We start from the raw sequence: 20,442 nt of genomic DNA, 5'->3' as shown, positions 1-20,442 counted from the left end.
AGGAAAAGAGAAGAGATATGAAAATATAAATAAAATGTATAAATAAATATCTTCAGGCTTAGTATTGTTAATTGCAAAAAATAGAGTTTATAAATGAAGATCCACAAAAGTTTGAACTAATTCAAATTGGGTTTGAAAATGAAGAAAATAGGAAGAAAAATGAAAAAGAAAAAGAATAAGAGCTTACCTGGGCCGGCTTCTTCATTCTGGCCCACTCCCGCTTTCACAGCGCGCGGCCCAAACCACACAAAAACCGGCGCCGACACCTAGGGCCCGGCCGTCAGTCGCTGGCTCCCGCGCGTTCGATGCCACTGTCGCGTGGGACCCACCTGGCGGTCTCATGCTCGCACTCGCGCTCTGCTATTCACTGCCGTGCGGGCCCCTGCTGTCAGGCTTCCCTTCTTCAACAGAATCGTCCGCATCGCGCGGGTGGCCGGCGCTCGACGCGTGATTCCTCGGTCAAGACCGCCCCGGCCTTGTCGTGCATATAAAAAACCCGCCCGCGTCGCGTTCATGTGATCAATTCAATCGCATTGACAACCTGAACTCAAACCGAGAGAGAGGAAGGAGAGGAGCGCGGCCGCCGCACCCGAAATCGGGTATCACCGGCGGTCTGGGTTTGAGTGTGACCTCGGCGTGTTGGTCGTCGTGCGGGGATTGCAAGTGTGTGTCTTCTCGTGCACGGAAGGCACCGGCCGCCTCGGAATTTCTCACCGGATTTTGCTTTCCGCGACCGTCCGTCTCGCGCCGTGGTCGGACTTCTGTGCTTCGCCCCTACCAGTAAGGTTCGTCTCAATGTATTCGCCACCCCCTAGGCATCGTGTAGCAGTCTTTAATTGAGTTTTAGGGCACTGGAACGCTTGATTGGGATTTCCCCGGCGAAGTTCGCCGTGAATGGTGGGCGGCGCCGCCGTCGATAGCGGCGATTTGGGAAGACGACCGAGGACCGTTGGATCCTGCGTGTGCGGCTCGGATTAGATGCCGCATACCGGTTCGATCAGATAGGATTCGGACCGTTAGATTTCAATCGCACGGCATGGGTGAGATCGGGGGCGATCGTGTCTGGGAACCGTGGATCTTGGATCCGGTGGTGGGGATCCGATCTAGATTTCATTAAACACCGACCGTTCGGATCTAATCCAACGGCCGAGACTCGCCCATACCCCTTCGCCGTGGACAATTTGCTAAAGAGACCCTCACCTCTCTGGAAATCAACCCGCCGTCCTGGTGCGCTGTGCTCTGAGTCACAGGGATTTTTGTAGCTAGGCCCCTGCGGTTCTCAGATTTTGACGCCTAATCCAGAGCCTATTTAAATTGAATAAATAAAATAGAAAATAGATTTTTAATATGAAAATAATTGCTAGAACTTTGATAATTCATAGAAAATTCATTTTAGCTCCAAATTGAGTCATTCCAATTCCTAAAATTTGTTAATAATATTCTCTATCATTTAGAATCACTGTTTCGACATGAACTCTGTTAGAAAATTAATTTATCATCTAATCCTATTATAATCACCTTAAATCTTAGGAAATTCATAACTTGAATTCTATAACTCAAAATTTAGTGATTCCAGTTCCTATGGTCTCATTTTAATGTATAGATTTTTACTGTATATTTTATTTACATGTTTGATGTGATGTTAATTTATGCTATACTATGTATGTATTGTGTTGATGCGAGTAGACGAGCAAGCCACTGTGGATTCTGAGGTTCAACAAGTAGAGATAGCTGAGCAGGAGCTCATTAAAGGCAAGTTGTGCCCTTGATCACTTACTTTCCCAGCCATGTTCTTATTAATTTTAATGATCTGCATAGGATAATTTTGATGGGAGCCTTTATGTTACCCCAGTTTTGATTACCTCTATACCTTGTTCACCCCTGAAATATTTTTGGGTAGTACTTGCTATTGCTTTATGTGGATTGGGTATGGAGATACACTATTCATGATTATTCTGTTATTAACTTGTTATTATTATTGTTCATGTTAAGATCATTAAATTAATGGGAACATGGAGCGACCACCCGGGAAAACAGTGCTACCACAAGGGTATAATGGGACGCCCTTGGCTGACTAATTAGGAAAGCTAGTGGAAGACTACCTTACCTGAAAGGGGCAAGGGCAGTAGGGGAGAGGTCAGTGCGGGGAGGTCCCTGGTTGATTTTGCTGCGATGGCTGTCAGCCAGGAACCCTGTACTGGATCTTCCTATAAACTGTAGCGGGTTTTCGGAAGCTAGTGGAACTTTGTAAAGGCCTCGTAGTGGATCCCTAGCCATTCACCTCGGTAGTGTCTAAGGGCCTTGCAAACCCAGGCGACATGGGATACACGACTTGTGGGTAAAGATGCGCAACCTCTGCAGAGTGTAAAACTGGTATACTAGCCGTGCTCACGGTCATGAGCGGCTCGGACCCTCACATGATTAAATATGGAACTTAAATTTAATTTGACATTTGCATCGCATTTGGGATTATTTTACTATTACTGTTCTTTATTATTATTAAGGTTTGGTATTTACTTACACTTAGTAATTGCTAATAAAATTTTGACCAACTTATAAAAGCAATGCTCAGCCTCAACCTCTGTTTCATTGATCAGCCTTACACTACATGAACTCCCACCTTTGGTGAGTTCATGCCACATTATTCCCCACGACTTGTTGAGCTATGAACGTATGTGAGCTCACTCTTGCTGTCTCACACCCCCCCCACAGGAGAAGAACAGGTGGTCGAAGAGGAGCCGCCTAACACTGAGGAGTTCGATCTGATCTAGGTGGCGTGTCTCGGTCGACATTGGCGCCGACGATCCTTAGTTCGCTTTATCTTTATTATTTTATTTTGTAATAAGTCTTCCGCTATGTAATAAATACTCTGATGTTTTATGACATTTATCTCTATACACTCTGTTATTATATATGTTGTCTTCTTTGGCGCATGTATGAGATGCACCTGGCTTTGTTCCTTAAAGCCGGGTGTTACAACCGTCTCCCCCTCGCTCTTGGGCCGCCCCTGGGCCGAAAGCGCTTCAGCGCGCGCGCTCGCGCCCGGGGTGGGCCAAAAGCCGTGCCCCCAGCCCAGGAATGAGGATTTCTCTTTTCTTTTTCTTTTTCCACCCTTTTTCCCACTTAAATAGTTTTCTCAATATTTTATGCACCAAAAATTATCAAAAAAAGACTTCCAAGGTTACATACAATAATGTTGTTAGAAAATGGCACACTATGATTGATAAACCACTATTGATGTATTGTTTTACTGCCTGTTTCCTAGAAGAAGCGGGGACCGCAGATCCGGATCCCGCAGCTCCGGAAGAAGGGTCGGAGCCCGAACTTCCGGAAGTAGATCTTCTGTGCCAAGAGAGCTTCAACGAAGGCAAGTCCATCCTTCCCTTGATGCATAAATTACCCATTCTCTCTACCACTGCCTAGGCCGGGAACTATGGGGGAATATTGCATTGTGAGTGAGAGATGGCCCGCATTAACATATTCATTCTGGATACGAAATGTGGTTTGGGAAGAAAGGAAATGTGATTTCTTCAAATAAAGTCTCCTCTTGAAAAGTTTTGCGATGAAGGGTACTCACCCTCATCACCCTGGGAGTGGGATGATTAGGGACTCCCTGGTTTAGGGGAGGGCCTAAGGTGTTGGCTCAGCTGGTTTAGGCGTGAGCAGAAGGATTGTCCCCTCATATAAGGACCGGCTTGTCATTTTCACTACCTGTACTCCTTTATCGTACAACCACTCGAGACTGTGTGGGCAGTCACTCAATCCGAACTCGTGCGGTCCAACCCCAGGGTTAAGAAGGCTGGGGAGCACTGGGAGGATAAGGAGGGGGAAAGTTTTGTCCGGTTTGGACATGGTGGTGGCCTGACTCCTTCCGGATAACCATTAAGGTTAGGACGTACGAGTAAGGAAAGAGATCCGGCATTCGGTTCTCGCGATGGTGAGATCGCAGAAACCGGGCTAGTGGGTAAAGTGTACCCCTCTGCGCAGAGTTTGAAACCTATTCGAATAGTCCGTGTCCACTGGTATGGATGAGTCCGGTATGGTATGGCAATTAGAACTTTCTCTATGAGTTTCAAGAAAAGGGGAATGTGTGAATAAGTAGGTGTTAGGAAAGAACTAAGGCCACGGGAGCGGGAAGCTCAGTGGCGGTTGAGTTTTCGGTTAGTATAAGACTATGGGAAAAACCTTCAAGTATCTGCCTTTCTCTAAGAAAAATGTTGAGTGACCACAACTCCACCAAATTGAGCATGTATATCATAGGTCTCTTTCTCTCTACGGGAGCGGGGTGGGCTTGCGGAATACCTAGTGTATTCACCCAGAATTATTTATGTTTTTCAGCAGCCGAGGACTTCTTTTCTGCTATGCTTGATTAAGAGGGCTGTGTCTGCACCCAGTTCTGCCTGTGGCTTGGGCTAGTGTATTTTTCCTACTGCGTTTCCAAATTTGGCTCTCTCGAGCTTGTACCCCGGTATTGTAATAAATTTTATCTAAACTCTGTACTATTTGAAGTAAGGAATGTGTTTACTAGCCTCCTGGGACTAGTAATTGTTTCACATTTGAGTCCCAAAGGATCGGGACGCTTCACCGACCCTAGGGCTCGGACTCGGGCTCAGCCCCAGAAGACGACGAACTCCGCTCCGCCCGACCCCAGGGCTTGGACTCCGCCCTGGCCTCTGCCGAACGACCTCCGCCTCGCCCGACCCAGGGGCTCGGACTCGGCGTCGGCCACGGAAGACAGACTCAACCTCGGCTTCGGAGGAGCCTCCACGTCGCCCAACCTAGGGTGCAAGCCAGCCACGTCAACAGGAAGCGCCATCATCACCCTACCCCAAGCTGACTCGGGCCGCAGAGAACAAGACCGGTGTCCCATCTGGCTAGCTCCGCCAGATAGGCAATGATGGCGCCCCGCCAGCTCTGTGACGACGGTGGCTCTCAGCTCTCTTACGGAAGCAGGAGGACGTCAGCACGGACTCAACCGCTCCAACAGCTGTCCCTCTGCCAGGCTCCGTCGCTCCTCCGACGGCCACGACATCACACCAGCAGGGTGCCAAGATCTCTCCAGCTGCCACATCGGCATGTACTCAGGGCGCTAGCTCTCCCCCGCTAGACACGTAGCACTCTGCTACACCCCCATTGTACACCTGGATCCTCTCCTTACACCTATAAAAGGAAGGACCAGGGCCCTCTTAGAGAGGGTTGGCCGCGCGGGGACGAGGACGGGACAGGCGCTCTCTTGGGGCCGCTCGCTTCCCTCACCCGCGTGGACGCTTGTAACCCCCTACTGCAAGCGCACCCGACCTGGGCGCAGGACGAACACGAAGGCCGCGGGATTTCCACCTCTCTCACGCCCTTCTCCGGCCACCTCGCTTCCCCCTTCGCGCTCGCCCACGCGCTCGACCCATCTGGGCTGGGGCACGCAGCGACATTCAATCGTCGGCTTAGGGACCCCCCGGTCTCGAAACGCCGACAGTTGGCGCGCCAGGTAGGGGCCTGCTGCGTGTTGACGAACAGCTTCCCGCCAAGCTCCAGATGGGCAGTCTCCAGCAACCTCTCCGGCCCGGGACGGTGCTCCGTTTCGGGAGTCTTGAGTTCATGTCCTTCGACGGCAGCTACGACATGATACTCCTTCCACCGCCGCGCGACGACGACAATGGCGGCCGACAGCCCGCCCGCCGGCGGCGGGATCGACGACGTCTTCCCCGCGCAGTGGAAGAACAACATTCGAGCTCGCCCCGTCCTCTCCCTCGCCGACGGAGGAGGAGGCGGGGCAACCAAGGCCAAGCGGGAGGCTGCGCCTCGTTGGCTGTCGAGCGAGTCGACGTCCCCAGCGCTCCAACGGGGGGCGCGTCCGGCGTCGACCTCGCGTTTGAGACGAAGGCGAGCGCCGTCTCCCCGCGACACGCCAATTCCGAGCAAGTGGACGACGCCGGCGCGCTCGCGGAGAGCTTGCAGGACGTCGCCCTCGTACCTGAGACGGCGGTGCAATCAGTCCCCGACGTGACTATGTCGCTGCTCGTCGACCAAAAGGTACCGACCGATTCCCATCCTGCGTCATTTGGACTCAGCCTCAACCCGCCTAGCGACCTTGCTTTGGTGGGCGCTCTCGTAGAGGCGAGATCAAACCCTCTGGGGTTTCGCATGCGGTCGCCTTGGGACCGGTTGACGGACGTCTCGACCTACGGGCCCTCTGGGTCCGAGGAAGATGACGACCCCAACATCTGTTGGGATTTCTCTGGATTTGGCAACCCCAGTGCCATGCGGGACTTCATGACCGCATGTGACTACTGCCTCTCCGACTGTTCCGACGGTAGCCGCAGCCTCGACGACGAGGACAGCGGCCCAAGCCGCGAATGTTTCCACGTCGAGCTAGGGGATCCCTCCGAAGGCAACCATCTTGGCATGCCGGAGGACATTAATCTCCCTAGGCCGGTGCCTCGCGCTGGCATCCCGCGGGAGCTAGCTGTGGTCCCCATTCCGGCGGGGGGTCCAGACCCACAGCTCGAGCAAGTCCGCGGGGCGCAGGCCAGGCTCGACGAGGGAGCAGGAGCGCTTGAGCCGATCCGCCGGGACGTCGGGCAGGTATGGGCGGGCCAACCCCCACCCGGAGAAATACGTCACCTGCCCCAGGGTTTCCAGCACCGCGTCGCCAACGACGTCAGGGTCAGGCTGCCACCCGCATCCAGTGGGGTCGGTCAGAACCTGGCTGCAGCAGCGATGCTTCTCCGCGCGATGCCGGAGCCATCAACCACCGAGGGTCGGCGAATCCAGGGAGAGCTCAGGAATCTCCTGGAAGGCGCTGCGGTCCGACGGGCCGAGAGCTCTGCCTCCCGAAGGCAGGGATACCCCTCGGGACCTCATGCCGCGACTTCCCGATTCACGCGGGAAGCCTCGGTCTACACCGGGCGCACGCGCAACACCGCGCCTGCGGCCCCGGGCCACCTCGGCAACGAGCACCATCATCGCGACCGTCGAGCCCACCTCGATGAGAGGGTGCGCCGAGGTTACCACCCCAGGCGTGGGGGACGCTACGACAGCGGGGAGGATCGAAGTCCCTCGCCAGAACCACCTGGTCCGCAGGCCTTCAGCCGGGCCATCCGACGGGCGCCGTTCCCGACCCGGTTCCGACCCCCGACTACTATCACAAAGTACTCGGGGGAAACGAGGCCGGAACTGTGGCTCACGGACTACCGCCTGGCCTGCCAGCTGGGTGGAACGGACGACGACAACCTCATCATCCGCAACCTCCCCCTGTTCCTCTCCGACACCGCTCGCGCCTGGTTAGAGCATCTGCCTTCGGGGCAGATCTCCAACTGGGACGACCTGGTCCAAGCCTTCGCCTGCAATTTCCAGGGCACGTACGTGCGCCCCGAGAATTCCTGGGACCTCCGAAGCTGCCGGCAGCAGCCGGGAGAGTCTCTCCGGGACTACATCCGGCGATTCTCGAAGCAGTGCACCGAGCTGCCCAACATCACCGACTCGGATGTCATCGGCACGTTCCTTGCCGGAACCACCTGCCGCGACCTGGTGGGTAAGTTGGGTCGCAAGACCCCCACCAGGGCGAGCGAGCTGATGGACATCGCCACCAAGTTCGCCTCTGGCCAGGAGGCGGTCGAGGCTATCTTCCGAAAGGACAAGCAGCCCCAGGGCCTCCCATCGGAAGATGCTCCCGAGGCGTCTACTCCGCGCGGCGCCAAGAAGAAAGGCAAGAAGAAGTCGCAAGCGAAACGCGACGCCGCCGACGCGGACCTTGTTGCCGTCGCCGAGTACAAGAACCCTCGGAAGCCCCCCGGAGGTGCCAACCTCTTCGACAAGATGCTCAAGGAGCCGTGCCCCTATCATCAGGGGCCCGTCAAGCACACCCTTGAGGAGTGCGTCATGCTTCGGCGCCACTTCCACAGGGCCGGGCCACCCGCGGAGGGTGGCAGGGCCCGCGACGACGACAAGAAGGAAGATCACCAAGCAGGAGAGTTCCCCGAGCTCCGCGACTGCTTCATGATCTACGGTGGGCATGCGGCGAACGCCTCGGCTCGGCATCGCAAGCAAGAGCGCCGGGAGGTCTGCTCGGTGAAGGTGGCGGCGCCAGTCTACCTAGACTGGTCCGACAAGCCCATCACATTCGACCAAGCCGACCACCCCGACCACGTGCCGAGCCCGGGGAAATACCCGCTCGTCGTCGACCCCATCGTCGGCGACGTCAGGCTCACCAAGGTCCTTATGGACGGGGGCAGCTGCCTGAACATCATCTACGCTGAGACCCTCGGGCACCAGCGCGTCGATTCGTCCTCCGTCCGAGCAGGCGTTGCGCCTTTCCACGGGATCATTCCCGAGAAGCGCGTCCAGCCCCTCGGACGACTCGACCTTCCCGTCTGCTTCGGAACGCCCTCCAACTTCCGAAGGGAGACTCTGACGTTTGAGGTGGTCGGGTTCCGAGGAACCTACCACGCGGTGCTACGGAGGCCGTGCTACGCGAAGTTTATGGCCGTACCCAACTACACCTACCTGAAGCTCAAGATGCCGGGCCCCAACGGGGTCATCACCGTCGGCCCCACGTACAAACACGCGTTCGAATGCGACGTGGAGTGCGTGGAGTACGCCGAGGCCCTCGCCGAATCCGAGGCCCTCATCGCCGACCTGGAAAGCCTCTCCAAAGAGGTGCCAGACGTGAAGCGCCATGCCGGCAACTTCGAGCCAGTGGAGACGGTCAAGGCCGTCCCTCTCGACCCCAGCGGCAACACCTCCAAGCAGATCCGGATCGGTTCCGGGTTCGACCCCAAATAGGAAGAAGTGCTCGTCGACTTTCTCCGCGCAAACACCAACGTCTTTGCGTGGAGTCCCTCGGACATGCCCGGCATACCGAGGGATGTCGCCGAGCACTCACTGGATATTCGGGCCGGAGCCCGACCCGTCAAGCAGCCTCTGCACTGATTCGACGAGGAGAAGCGCAGAGTGATAGGCGAGGAGATCCACAAGCTAATGGCAGCAGGGTTCATCAAAGAGGTATTCCATCCCGAATGGCTTGCCAACCCTGTGCTTGTGAGAAAGAAAGGGGGGAAATGGCGGATGTGTGTAGACTACACTGGTCTCAACAAAGCATGTCCGAAGGTTCCCTACCCTCTGCCTTGCATCGATCAAATCGTGGATTCCACTGCTGGGTGCGAAACCTTGTCCTTCCTCGACGCCTACTCAGGGTATCACCAAATCAGGATGAAAGAGTCCGACCAGCTCGCGACTTCTTTCATCACGCCCTTCGGCATGTACTGCTATGTCACCATGCCGTTCGGTTTGAGGAATGCGGGCGCGACGTATCAGCGGTGCATGAACCATGTGTTCGGCGAACACATCGGTCGCACGGTCGAGGCCTACGTCGATGACATCGTAGTCAAGACAAGGAAAGCCTCCGACCTCCTCCCCGACCTTGAAGTGACATTCCGATGTCTCAAAGCGAAAGGCGTCAAGCTCAATCCCGAGAAGTGTGTCTTCGGGGTACCCCGGGGCATGCTCTTGGGGTTCATCGTCTCCGAGCGGGGCATCGAAGCCAACCCGGAGAAGATCGCAGCCATCACCAGCATGGGGCCCATCAAGGACTTAAAAGGCGTGCAGAGGGTCATGGGATGTCTCGCGGCCCTGAGCCGCTTCATCTCACGCCTCGGCGAAAGAGGCCTGCCTCTGTACCGCCTCTTAAGGAAGACCGAGTGCTTCGCTTGGACCCCTGAGGCCGAGGAAGCTCTCGGGGACCTGAAGGTGCTCCCCACAAAGGCGCCTATCTTGGTGCCTCTAGCTGACGGAGAAACCCTCTTGGTCTACGTCGCCGCGACCACTCAGGTGGTTAGCGCCGCGATTGTGGTCGAGAGGCAAGAAGAGGGGCATGCATTGCCCGTTCAGAGGCCAGTTTACTTCGTCAGCGAGGTACTGTCCGAGACCAAGATCCGCTACCCACAAGTTCAGAAGCTGCTGTATGCAGTGATCCTGACGAGGCGGAAGTTGCGACACTACTTCGAGTCTCATCCGGTAACTGTGGTGTCATCCTTCCCCCTGGGGGAGATCATCCAGTGCCGAGAGGCCTCGGGTAGGATTGCAAAGTGGGCGGTGGAAATCATGGGCGAGACAATCTCGTTCGCCCCTCGGAAGGCCATCAAGTCCCAGGTATTGGCGGACTTTGTAGCCGAATGGGTCGACACCCAGCTGCCGACGGCTCCGATCCAACCGGAGCTCTGGACCATGTTTTTCGACGGGTCGCTGATGAAGACGGGAGCCGGCGCGGGCCTACTCTTCATCTCGCCCCTCGGGAAACACCTACGCTATGTGCTACGCCTCCATTTCCCGGCGTCCAATAATGTGGCTGAGTACGAGGCTCTGGTCAACGGGTTGCGGATCGCCATCGAGCTAGGGGTCAGGCGCCTCGACGCCCGCGATGACTCGCAGCTCGTCATCGACCAAGTCATGAAGAACTCCCACTGCCGTGACCCGAAGATGGAGGCCTACTGCGATGAGGTTCGGCGCCTGGAAGACAAGTTCTACGGGCTCGAGCTTAACCACATCGCTCGGCGCTACAACGAGACTGCGGACGAGTTGGCAAAAATAGCCTCGGGGCGAACAACGGTTCCCCCGGACGTCTTCTCCCGGGATCTGTATCAACCCTCCGTCAAGATCAACGACTCGCCCAAGCCTGAGGCGCCCTCGGTCCAGCCCGAGGTACCCTCGGCGCAGCCCAAGGCACCCTCAGCTCGGCCCGAGGCGCCCTCGGTTCAGCCCGAGGTACCCTCGGCCTCCGAGGGCGAGGCACTGCACGTCGAGGAGGAGCGGAGCGGGGCCACGCCTGATCGAAATTGGCAGACCCCGTACCTGCAATATCTCCGCCAAGGAGAGCTACCCCTCGACCGGGCCGAGGCTCGGCGAATAGCGCGACGCGCCAAGTCATTCGTCTTGCTGGGCGACGAGAAGGAGCTCTACCACCGCAGCCCCTCGGGCATCCTCCAGCGATGCGTCTCCATCGCCGAAGGTCAAGAACTCCTGCAAGAGATACACTCGGGGGCTTGCGGCCATCACGCAGCGCCTCGAGCCCTTGTCGGGAATGCTTTCCGACAAGGCTTCTACTGGCCAACGGCGGTGGCTGACGCCACTAGAATTGTCCGCACCTGCGAAGGGTGCCAATTCTATGCGAAGCAGACCCACCTGCCCGCTCAGGCTCTGCGGACGATACCCATCACCTGGCCCTTTGCTGTGTGGGGTCTGGACCTCGTCGGTCCCTTGCAGAAGGCGCCCGGGGGCTACACGCACCTGCTGGTCGCCATCGACAAATTCTCCAAGTGGATCGAGGTCCGACCTCTGAACAGCATCAGGTCCGAGCAGGCGGTGGCGTTCTTCACCAACATCATCCATCGCTTCGGGGTCCCGAACTCCATCATCACCGACAACGGTACCCAGTTCACCGGCAGAAAATTCTTGCACTTCTGCGAGGAGCACCACATCCGGGTGGACTGGGCCGCCGTGGCTCATCCCATGTCGAATGGGCAAGTAGAGCGTGCCAACGGCATGATTCTACAAGGGCTCAAGCCTCGGATTTACAACGACCTCAACAAGTTCGGCAAGCGATGGATGAAGGAACTTCCCTCGGTGGTCTGGAGCCTGAGGACAACGCCGAGCCGAGCCACGGGTTTCACGCCGTTCTTCCTGGTCTACGGGGCCGAGGCCGTCTTGCCCACTGACATGAAATACGGCTCCCCGAGGACGAGGGCCTACAGCGATCAAAGCAACCAAGTTAGCCAAGAAGACTCGCTGGACCAGCTGGAAGAAGCTCGGGACAAGGCCTTACTACACTCGGCGCGGTACCAGCAGTCCCTGCGACGCTACCACGCCCGAGGGGTCCGGCCCCGAGACCTCCAGGTGGGCGACCTGGTGCTTCGGCTGCGGCAAGACGCCCGAGGGAGGCACAAGCTCACGCCCCCCTGGGAGGGGCCATTCGTCATCGCCAAAGTTCTGAAGCCCAGAACGTACAAGCTGGCCAACAGTCAAGGCGAGGTCTACGGCAACGCTTGGAACATCCAACAGCTACGTCGCTTCTACCCTTAAGATATTTTCAAGTTGTTCATATACCTCGCACCCACGCAAAGTTTAGTCATCAAGGAAGGGTCGGCCTCGCCTCAGCAAAGCCCGACCCTCCCTCGGGGGCTAAAAGGGGGGGGGGACCCCCTCTGCGTTGAAATTTTCCTCGGAACAATCTCTTCTGCCAGAATATCTTTCGTGCTTTTTGACTACTTCGAAAAGTGGATCCTGAAAACGACGAAGTACACGTAAGCAGCCAAGGCTGACTGAGCCGAGGGACTCCTACGCCTCCGGGATACGGATACCTCACTCATCACCTTCTGCGATAAGTAACTCGCGTTCGGATAAAGTGATTCCGCGGACCGAACAAGTCTTCACGTTCGGAAGCTCTTCTGCCGAAGCGATCCTTCGAGCCTTCTCGACTGAGTCGGTGATAGTGCCTCACGGACGGGTGAAAGTACGCGTAAGCGGCAAGGCCGATCGGGCCGAGGGACTCCCACGCCTCCGGGATATGGATACCCCACTCATCACCTTCCGCGAGAAGCAACTCTCGCTCGCACAAACATCCCTGTTATCGACAAAAAAGTCCGGATACTCGAAACAAGAGGAAAAGGGACGCAGCTTTACAACGCAGCGAGGGTGTGTGTTCTGGCCTCGGCGGCCGCAGAAGGCACACGCTACAAGACAATCTGATCCTACAGGCTCGGGTCTTGACGCTGGAATGGGCCAGCAGCACCCTCGGCATCAACGACAACTTCGGCGAGGTTCGACCTAGCCTCGGACTACGACGTGGTCCGAAGACCTCCACTCCGAAGGACGACGTCATCACCACGCCTGGGCCATCGCCGCCAGGGTCTTCTCCGGGAATCCGGCCCGAGCAGGCGGCTCGGCCGGTCACCTCTGGGGCCTCGGCCGACCATCTTCCAGGGGCGCCAGCCCGACCCGAGGCCTCGGTTGGTCAACTCCGGCGTCGGTCCCGCTAACGGACAACCCGGCTAGGCTCCGGCCAACCAGGTTTTCATTTTCGAGCCAACTCCGCCTATGTTCATGCTGATATCGCTACCCCTGGCCTCGGCTCGTCGAAGAGCAGCCAAGGGGTCCCTTTAACTAAGCTAGAGGAGCCTCAGACAACAAGGCCGACCGAGCCGAGGGACTCCTACGCCTCCGGGATACGGATACCTCACTCGTCACCTTGACACGGGGCGACTCATGCTTGGTGAAGCGGTTCAGATAATCAACAGGCGAGTCTTAGTGCTCGAAAATGAGGAAAAAACACAGCTCCGTGGCAAAATTACATACATGTTCAGGCCTCGACAGCCGCAATGAACAAAAAACCCTGGCATTCGAAGTGCCATTACAAAATGGAACTCTGGTTCCGTCCCCCGCGGGTATGAGCGACCTCGAGCCTGCGGGGCAACAAACGTCGGGAAACTCGCCGGCGACCTCTGCAGCAGCAGCCATGATCCCGGGTGGACGCGGCCGCCGGAGGGCTCTCGTTCGCGTTCCCGCTCAAGGGACGCGAACCAGATATTAAAGCCAAAGAGCGGGCCGCTCCCAAGCGCGCCAGCAGATCCTCGCTGCCGTCCTCGCCGCGAACGCGAGGAAGAGGGCGGAATGTTGCATCCTAGCTGGGCAGCAACAGTTCGCCTTCCCCGGCATGGCTGGAGGACGTCTCCGCCGCAGGGCTGGGGGGCGATTGCCACCACCAGAAGCTGGAAGAAGAGGTGGCGCGCCGACCCGCGAAGGAGGTAGAGCCCCGGCTCGCCTCGCTCCCCGCCCCAGTGAGGATGACGAACACCCTCGATGCTGAGGGCGGGATCGGGATCACAGCCCGGATTGCCTCTCCCCGTCTAGGAGCAGGAGGTCACCGTCTTGGGTGACCACCAGCGGAGGGGAGCAACCGGGCTGTGTGATGAAAATCCTTGAAGCCGAACGATGGCTGAAAGGTACCAACTCCCACGGAGTTGCGTTCCTCCAACGATGAGGCGAGAAGACGGAGGGTATCCCCCATCCGGGGGCTTGGAAGATGGAGAGACGCGATGCATAAGGGAGCGAGAAGACATGGTCGCCTTCCGAAAGAGGTCACCCTCCTTTTAAAGGCAACTCTCCCTACTTGCGCCCCCAACCGTCACGGGCTGAGTCTTCTCCAACACGTTCCAAGGCCCTCCCCTGCGGCGCGGGGGCTGGGTCCCGCATGTCATGCAAACCAGCTCGGAGCAGAAGAAGCCAAACCGCCGCGCGTGGTGCACTCAACCGCCCAGCGGTTACAAGTGACCCTCCACTTTTGCCCAGACCAACGGGCAAAAGAGGCGGGCAGCCATGCAGGCGGCATGCAACCGCGCCAAGTGGACGCGCTTCTCCGACTCCCAACGCGCCCGGCCTGGAGGCCCAGGCCCACGCGTCACTCAACCGGTGCGCCGGATGCTGCATGCAAGCAACTGCACCGCCACTCGCGCCACCACCGTGCCTCTTCGGTTGCGGAACCAATACCGCGACTCGAGGCGACCAGGCACACGACCCAGTAGCGCCAGCCTGGCGTGACGGTCAATGCAGCCGAAAGTGGGCCGGCAGTAATGACGGTGGCAGGCGGGCGGGAGCAGCGGTCACGTCGTTAGCCAAGCTCACGTCCCATCCGGGGGCAGCGAGAGGACCTCCTCTCACGGCGTGAAGACAACGCGCCTGTGATCCGTTCCTCGAATGGCTCGCGCACGCGCAACGGCCGCCCCGCCAACAACCCGCCCCGTCGCATTAACTCCGCGGCGGGACAGGCGGCACCTATGGCAGGAGAAGCGGGCGACGCTTCGCCTTCGCCGTAATAACCGCGCCAAAAAAGGTACGCCGTGTCGTTCGATTTCGTATCCTTTTCTGTTTTTCCTCTTTCTCTATCTCTTGCAGCAGGGACCGGGAAAGGGGGATACCCCGAAAAGGATCCTTCCCCGTGAAGGAACCGGGCTCCGAGCCTCCCTACTGATCAGAGGTTCGAAGGCTGGCCCCCCGAGGGGTTCAATAGCCGCCTCAGATCGCGTGGGCCCTACACCCACTACTGGTCAGAGGTTCGAAGGCCGGCCCCTCAGGCTACTCGGGCTCCGCGCCCATTACTAATCAGGGGTTCGAAGGCTGGCCCCCGAAGGGTTCACAGCCGCCTCAGACGCCGAGCGAGGGATGACCAGGGGTACGTTCGATACACAACCAAGGCTCGGGCTGCGCTCCCGAGGTACCTAGGACATTTCCGAGACCAGCGGGAGCGATCTTATAACGGAATCCCATCGGAGGGAGGCATCGAGCCCTCGGACCCCGTCGCCAGGGGACCGGGTCCGGCAGATCACCCGCAGGTACTTTTGGGCGTGCCTCTGGGCCCCTAGCCGACCCCTAACGAACGGGGCACGGACGTCCACCCGGATTACCCGCTTGCAGCTCACCGGAGACACCATGTTCGGCGCCCATCGAGGGTAACATGGCGCTTTCCCCCCTCCTCCTTGCGGAAAGGCGACGCAGGGGCGTATGTAAAAAAGCCGAGTTTGTCCCTGATCGTCCTCTCGCCCTGTGCAGAGGCTCGAGGGCTACTCTCGCAAACCCGGCTCCGGCCAAACCGTTGACAGCGCCAACATACCAGCCCGAGAACTTGGGCCCTGACCATACACCCGGGCTACGGCCAGTTCGCATGAGGGAACAACTAGGCCAGCCGAAGCATTGCGCAAGGCATTAAGACCTCGAAGGAGTGAAACCACTCCTCCGAGGCCTCGGGGGCTACACCCGGCGGGTGCGCTCGCGCGCACCCACCGGAACAAAATGCAACTGAGAAAGGCTGGTCCCCTTGCAAAAAAGTGCGACGAAAGCCTCCAAGCGAGTTCTAACACTCCCTTCGAGGCTCGGGGGCTACTGTCGAGGACCATAATTAGGGGTACCCTCAAGACTCCTAATTCTCAGCTGGTAACCCCCATCAGCATAAAGCTGCAAAGGCCTGATGGGTGCGATTAAGTCAGGGATCAGTCCATTCGAGCGACTCGATCACGCCTCGCCCGAGCCTAGCCTCGGACAAGGGCAGCCGACCCCGGAGGATTTCCGTCTCACCCGAGGCCCCCCTTCAACGGCGGACACATCTCCGGCTCGCCCGAGGCCCTGCCTTCGTTAAGAAGCAACCCTGACTAAATCACCGCACCGACCGACCGGATTGCAGGAGCATTTAACGCAAAGGTGGCCTGACACCTTTATCCTGACACACGCCCCCCGGCAGAGCCGAAGTGACCGTCGTCACTTTGCCGCTCCACTGACCGGCCTGGCAGAAGGACAGCGCCGCCTGCGCCACTTCGATTGCAGTGCCACTCGACAGAGTGAGACTAACGGGCAGTCAGGCCCTGCCAAAGGCACCATAGGAAGCTCCGCCCGACCCCAGGGCTCGGACTCGGGCTAAGCCCCGGAAGACGGCGAACTCCGCTCCGCCCGACCCCGGGCTCGGACTCGAGCTAAGTCCCGGAAGACGGCGAACTCCGCTCCGCCCGACCCAGAGCTCGGACTCGGGCTAAGTCCCGGAAGACGGCGAACTCCGCTCTGCCCGACCCCAGGGCTCGGACTCGGGCTCAGCCCCAGAAGACGACGAACTCCGCTCCGCCCGACCCCAGGGCTCGGACTCGGGCTCAGCCCCAGAAGACGACGAACTCCGCTCCGCCCGACCCCAGGGCTCGGACTCCGCCCTGGCCTCTGCCGAACTACCTCCGCCTCGCCCGACCCAGGGGCTCGGACTCGGCCTCGGCCACGGAAGACAGACTCAACCTCGACTTCGGAGGAGCCTCCACATCGCCCAACCTAGGGCGCAAGCCAGCCACGTCAACAGGAAGCGCCATCATCACCCTACCCCGAGCTGACTCAGGCCGCAGAGAACAAGACCGGTGTCCCATCTGGCTAGCTCCGCCAGATAAGCAATGATGGCGCCCCGCCAGCTCTGTGACGACGGCGGCTCTCAGCTCTCTTACGGAAGCAGGAGGACGTCAGCACGGACTCAACCGCTCCGACAGCTGTCCCTCTGCCAGGCTCCGTCGCTCCTCCGACGGCCACGACATCACACCAGCAGGGTGCCAAGATCTCTCCGGCTGCCACATCGGCATGTACTCAGGGCGCTAGCTCTCCCCCGCTAGACATGTAGCACTCTGCTACACCCCCATTGTACACCTGGATCCTCTCCTTACGCCTATAAAAGGAAGGACCAGGGCCCTCTTAGAGAGGGTTGGCCGCGCGGGGACGAGGACGGGACAGGCGCTCTCTTGGGGCCGCTCGCTTCCCTCACCCGCGTGGACGCTTGTGTTGGGGACTTGTTCTTAAACACTATGGGTTAGGAACAAGGCAACACAAAAAAAATGTTAAACGTTAAAGTCCTTCGTCGTTCGAAGCATTATTTCCCTTGGGGTATAATGATTCTCAGACGAGGGTTAAGAAGGGAATACCTTCATAAATACAACATATCATAATGAAGAAAGGATTATATGTAACATAAAGGATAGCATAAACAATTATGTATAATTATCAACTCATTTCTATCTTATTATTATCGAAAAATAGAAATGATATCAAATTACAAATGTACCTTCGGCTCGAAGAAAGGTAAAAGTACAAGCGTGACGCAAAAGTAAATGCCCAATCAGCGTGAACAGTACGGGGGCACTGTTCACCTATTTATAGGCACGGGACACAGCCTATGTAAAATTACACCTATGCCCTTTACATTTGATAGTAATTCTACAGTAATCCACCGAGGTCTGAATCGCCTTTTCATCTTTGAGTCGGTTTCCTTTTCTGCTATCACACCGAAGCTTTCCTGCTCACAGCTTCGGCGCTGTGTCAACCTTCGTATTCTTTGAGCTTCTCCTACCATGGTACCGATTTGAGTCCGAAGATACCTGTTCACACATTATACTCCAGAAACATTGTTAAGTCATGTTTTTGAGGACCTTCGGAAGCCGAAGGCCCCCAACAGTAGCCCCTCGCAAAATTAATTTGCTAGAGTGATAAATTTAGATTGCGACATGGACGAAGGCCTTAAGCCGAAGGTCCAAAAAAACACCTTCCCTTTGCTAGAACAGCAACATTCACTGACAAGCGGGGTCTTCCAATTTTCAATGCACTGGGCATATAAATAAGAGCATACCGCAAGCTCAGATGGTACGCTTTCTTGCCATCTGCTCTTGCTTACTCGATTTTTAGCTCTTGCGCACCAACACTTGCTTAGCTTTTTAAGTTTTTAAGCTTCGGCTTTGAAAACAGTTTTTTTTTAGCATTTTCGAAGATGTCTGAAGATAAAAAGGCTGCTATCGAGATGAAGCTGAGTCTCTCTGAAGAGAAAAACTTGGGGTTTCTTGAAGCAATGTCGAAAACCAATACAGAAAAGATCACCAAAGAGATTTTAGAAGGTTTATCTGAAGATACTGATGGCAGCGATAGTTATGATGCGGATAGTGGTGGTGAAGACTCCGAAGATCGCCCATGGCAACCAAGCCATGCGGTTTTCGGCAAATCAAGTATCAAAGATAATCATCTTGCCAACATGAGGGGAAGATATTTCTGGGACTTGTCCGTTGTGAGGGCCGACGAAGGAGAGAAGACTTGTCCGACCCCTGAGGAAAATGAAGTTGTAGTATTCCGAAGCTTTTTGAAAGCTGGACTACGATTTCCCCTGAGCAGCTTTGTCGTAGAGGTTCTGAAAATATTTCAAATCTATCTTCACCAACTTACCCCCGAAGCAATCATAAGGATGAATATCTTCGTGTGGGCCGTGAGAAGCCAAGGTCTGGAACCCGATGCGAAAAGTTTCTGCAACATACACGAATTGTTATACGAGACAAAACCCTGGGGTAAGGAGCAGTATCATAATAATTTTGGCTGCTACAGTTTCGTCTCTCGGTCTGGGTCAAGTTGTCCCGTGCTAACCTTTCGGAAGAGATGGCCCGACGACTGGATGACAGAATGGTTTTATGTGAAGAATGACCTGAAAACACGGGAGGATATTAAAGGTATAATTATGTGTCCTATTTGGCAACGCTTCGGCCTACGGAGGCCGAAGGTTGAAATGAATGAAGCTGCCGAAGAATGCCAGAGAGCCTTCGGAGTTATTTGCTCTTTTATTGGAACGAGGGATTTGGTCCAAGAGCACATTGCCTTCAGGGTATGGCCGCTCGCGGAAAAATGGGAAATGCCGCAAGAGAGCATAAAGGAGACTGACGAAGGTGGACTTGTTAGGCTGAAGTATGCTTTCAAGTTCGGAGATAGATTCGTTGAGCCAGATGATGACTGGCTAAAAAGCATTGAAAATTTAAGTGATGAACTACTTGGGGTTTATTCAAAGGCCGAAGATACTGCATTGTCCGCAGCCTTCGGAGGCCGGAAAAAGAAAAGACTGAACCGAGTGTTTGACGCAATTGGGTTTGTGTACCCCGATTACCATTATCCAGCGTGGGGCCAAAAAAGAAGAAGCGCAATTTCTGCACATAAAGCTGCTTCAGCCGCTCCCAGCGAGCCAGCGCCAAAGAGACAAAGCGTAAAGGTTCTCACACACCGGCCACGCTACATTGAACCGGCTACAGTGCCTGAGTTTGCCGGTGAGACCTCTTCGGCCATCGAAATTAAAGAACCAACTTTAGTGCCGAATATCGAAGAAAAAACTGAAGCACTCTCAGCAGAGAAAGCAGAAAAGCCGAGAACTAAAGGAACAAAAATATTGGAAATTTTAAGTCCTTCAGCAAGTGTTGAGACAATAAAAAACCAAAAGGGCCCGGCAATGACCCCGAAGAGAAAAAGAATGGTCAATGTGCTAGATGTACTGGAGACAATTAAGTCCTCAAGCACGACTCCAAAGAAGACTGTTGAAACTTCCGAAGCGGAAACTGAAATTGTTGATACTAAAGCTCCAAAGCAACAAACTAAGACTGAAGCTGGGCCCTCAGAGCCCGCGAATGTAAAATCCTTGGAAACCGAGGAGGAAAAAATGACGGAGCCAATTCTTGTTGAAGAAATCAGTACTGTTGCCCCCGAAGCATCCCCCAAAGTCCTTGACTATATTGTTCGACATGCTTCGGGGAAAAAGTTATCAGAAGAAGAAATTTTTGAAGCTAATCATTATGCCAAAGAATTGAAATATCCGAAGGGGGCACTAGTGTTCAATGGTACGAATGAAGAAGATTTCCTATATTGCCTCCCGGATAACAAGGAATTACTCGTCTGCCGGGAAATGGCCCGAAGCATGGGGTTTCCGAAGCTGGAGGCTGGCCTCTGCGCGATGTCAAAGGACGATCTTGCGGACAGCCTTGCGTATAATAGCCTGAAGGTACGAGATCTGCACATTTGGAAACTTTATGATTTGAAATTTTATTCTTTTATTCTTATACTAACTGTTTTACATATAGGGTTTAATAC

This window comes from Zea mays, chromosome 5 (genome assembly GCF_902167145.1).
Source record: "Zea mays cultivar B73 chromosome 5, Zm-B73-REFERENCE-NAM-5.0, whole genome shotgun sequence".
Taxonomy (NCBI): domain Eukaryota; kingdom Viridiplantae; phylum Streptophyta; class Magnoliopsida; order Poales; family Poaceae; genus Zea; species Zea mays.
The sequence above is the reverse complement of the archived record's forward strand: the minus strand, read 5'-3'. Positions refer to the sequence as shown.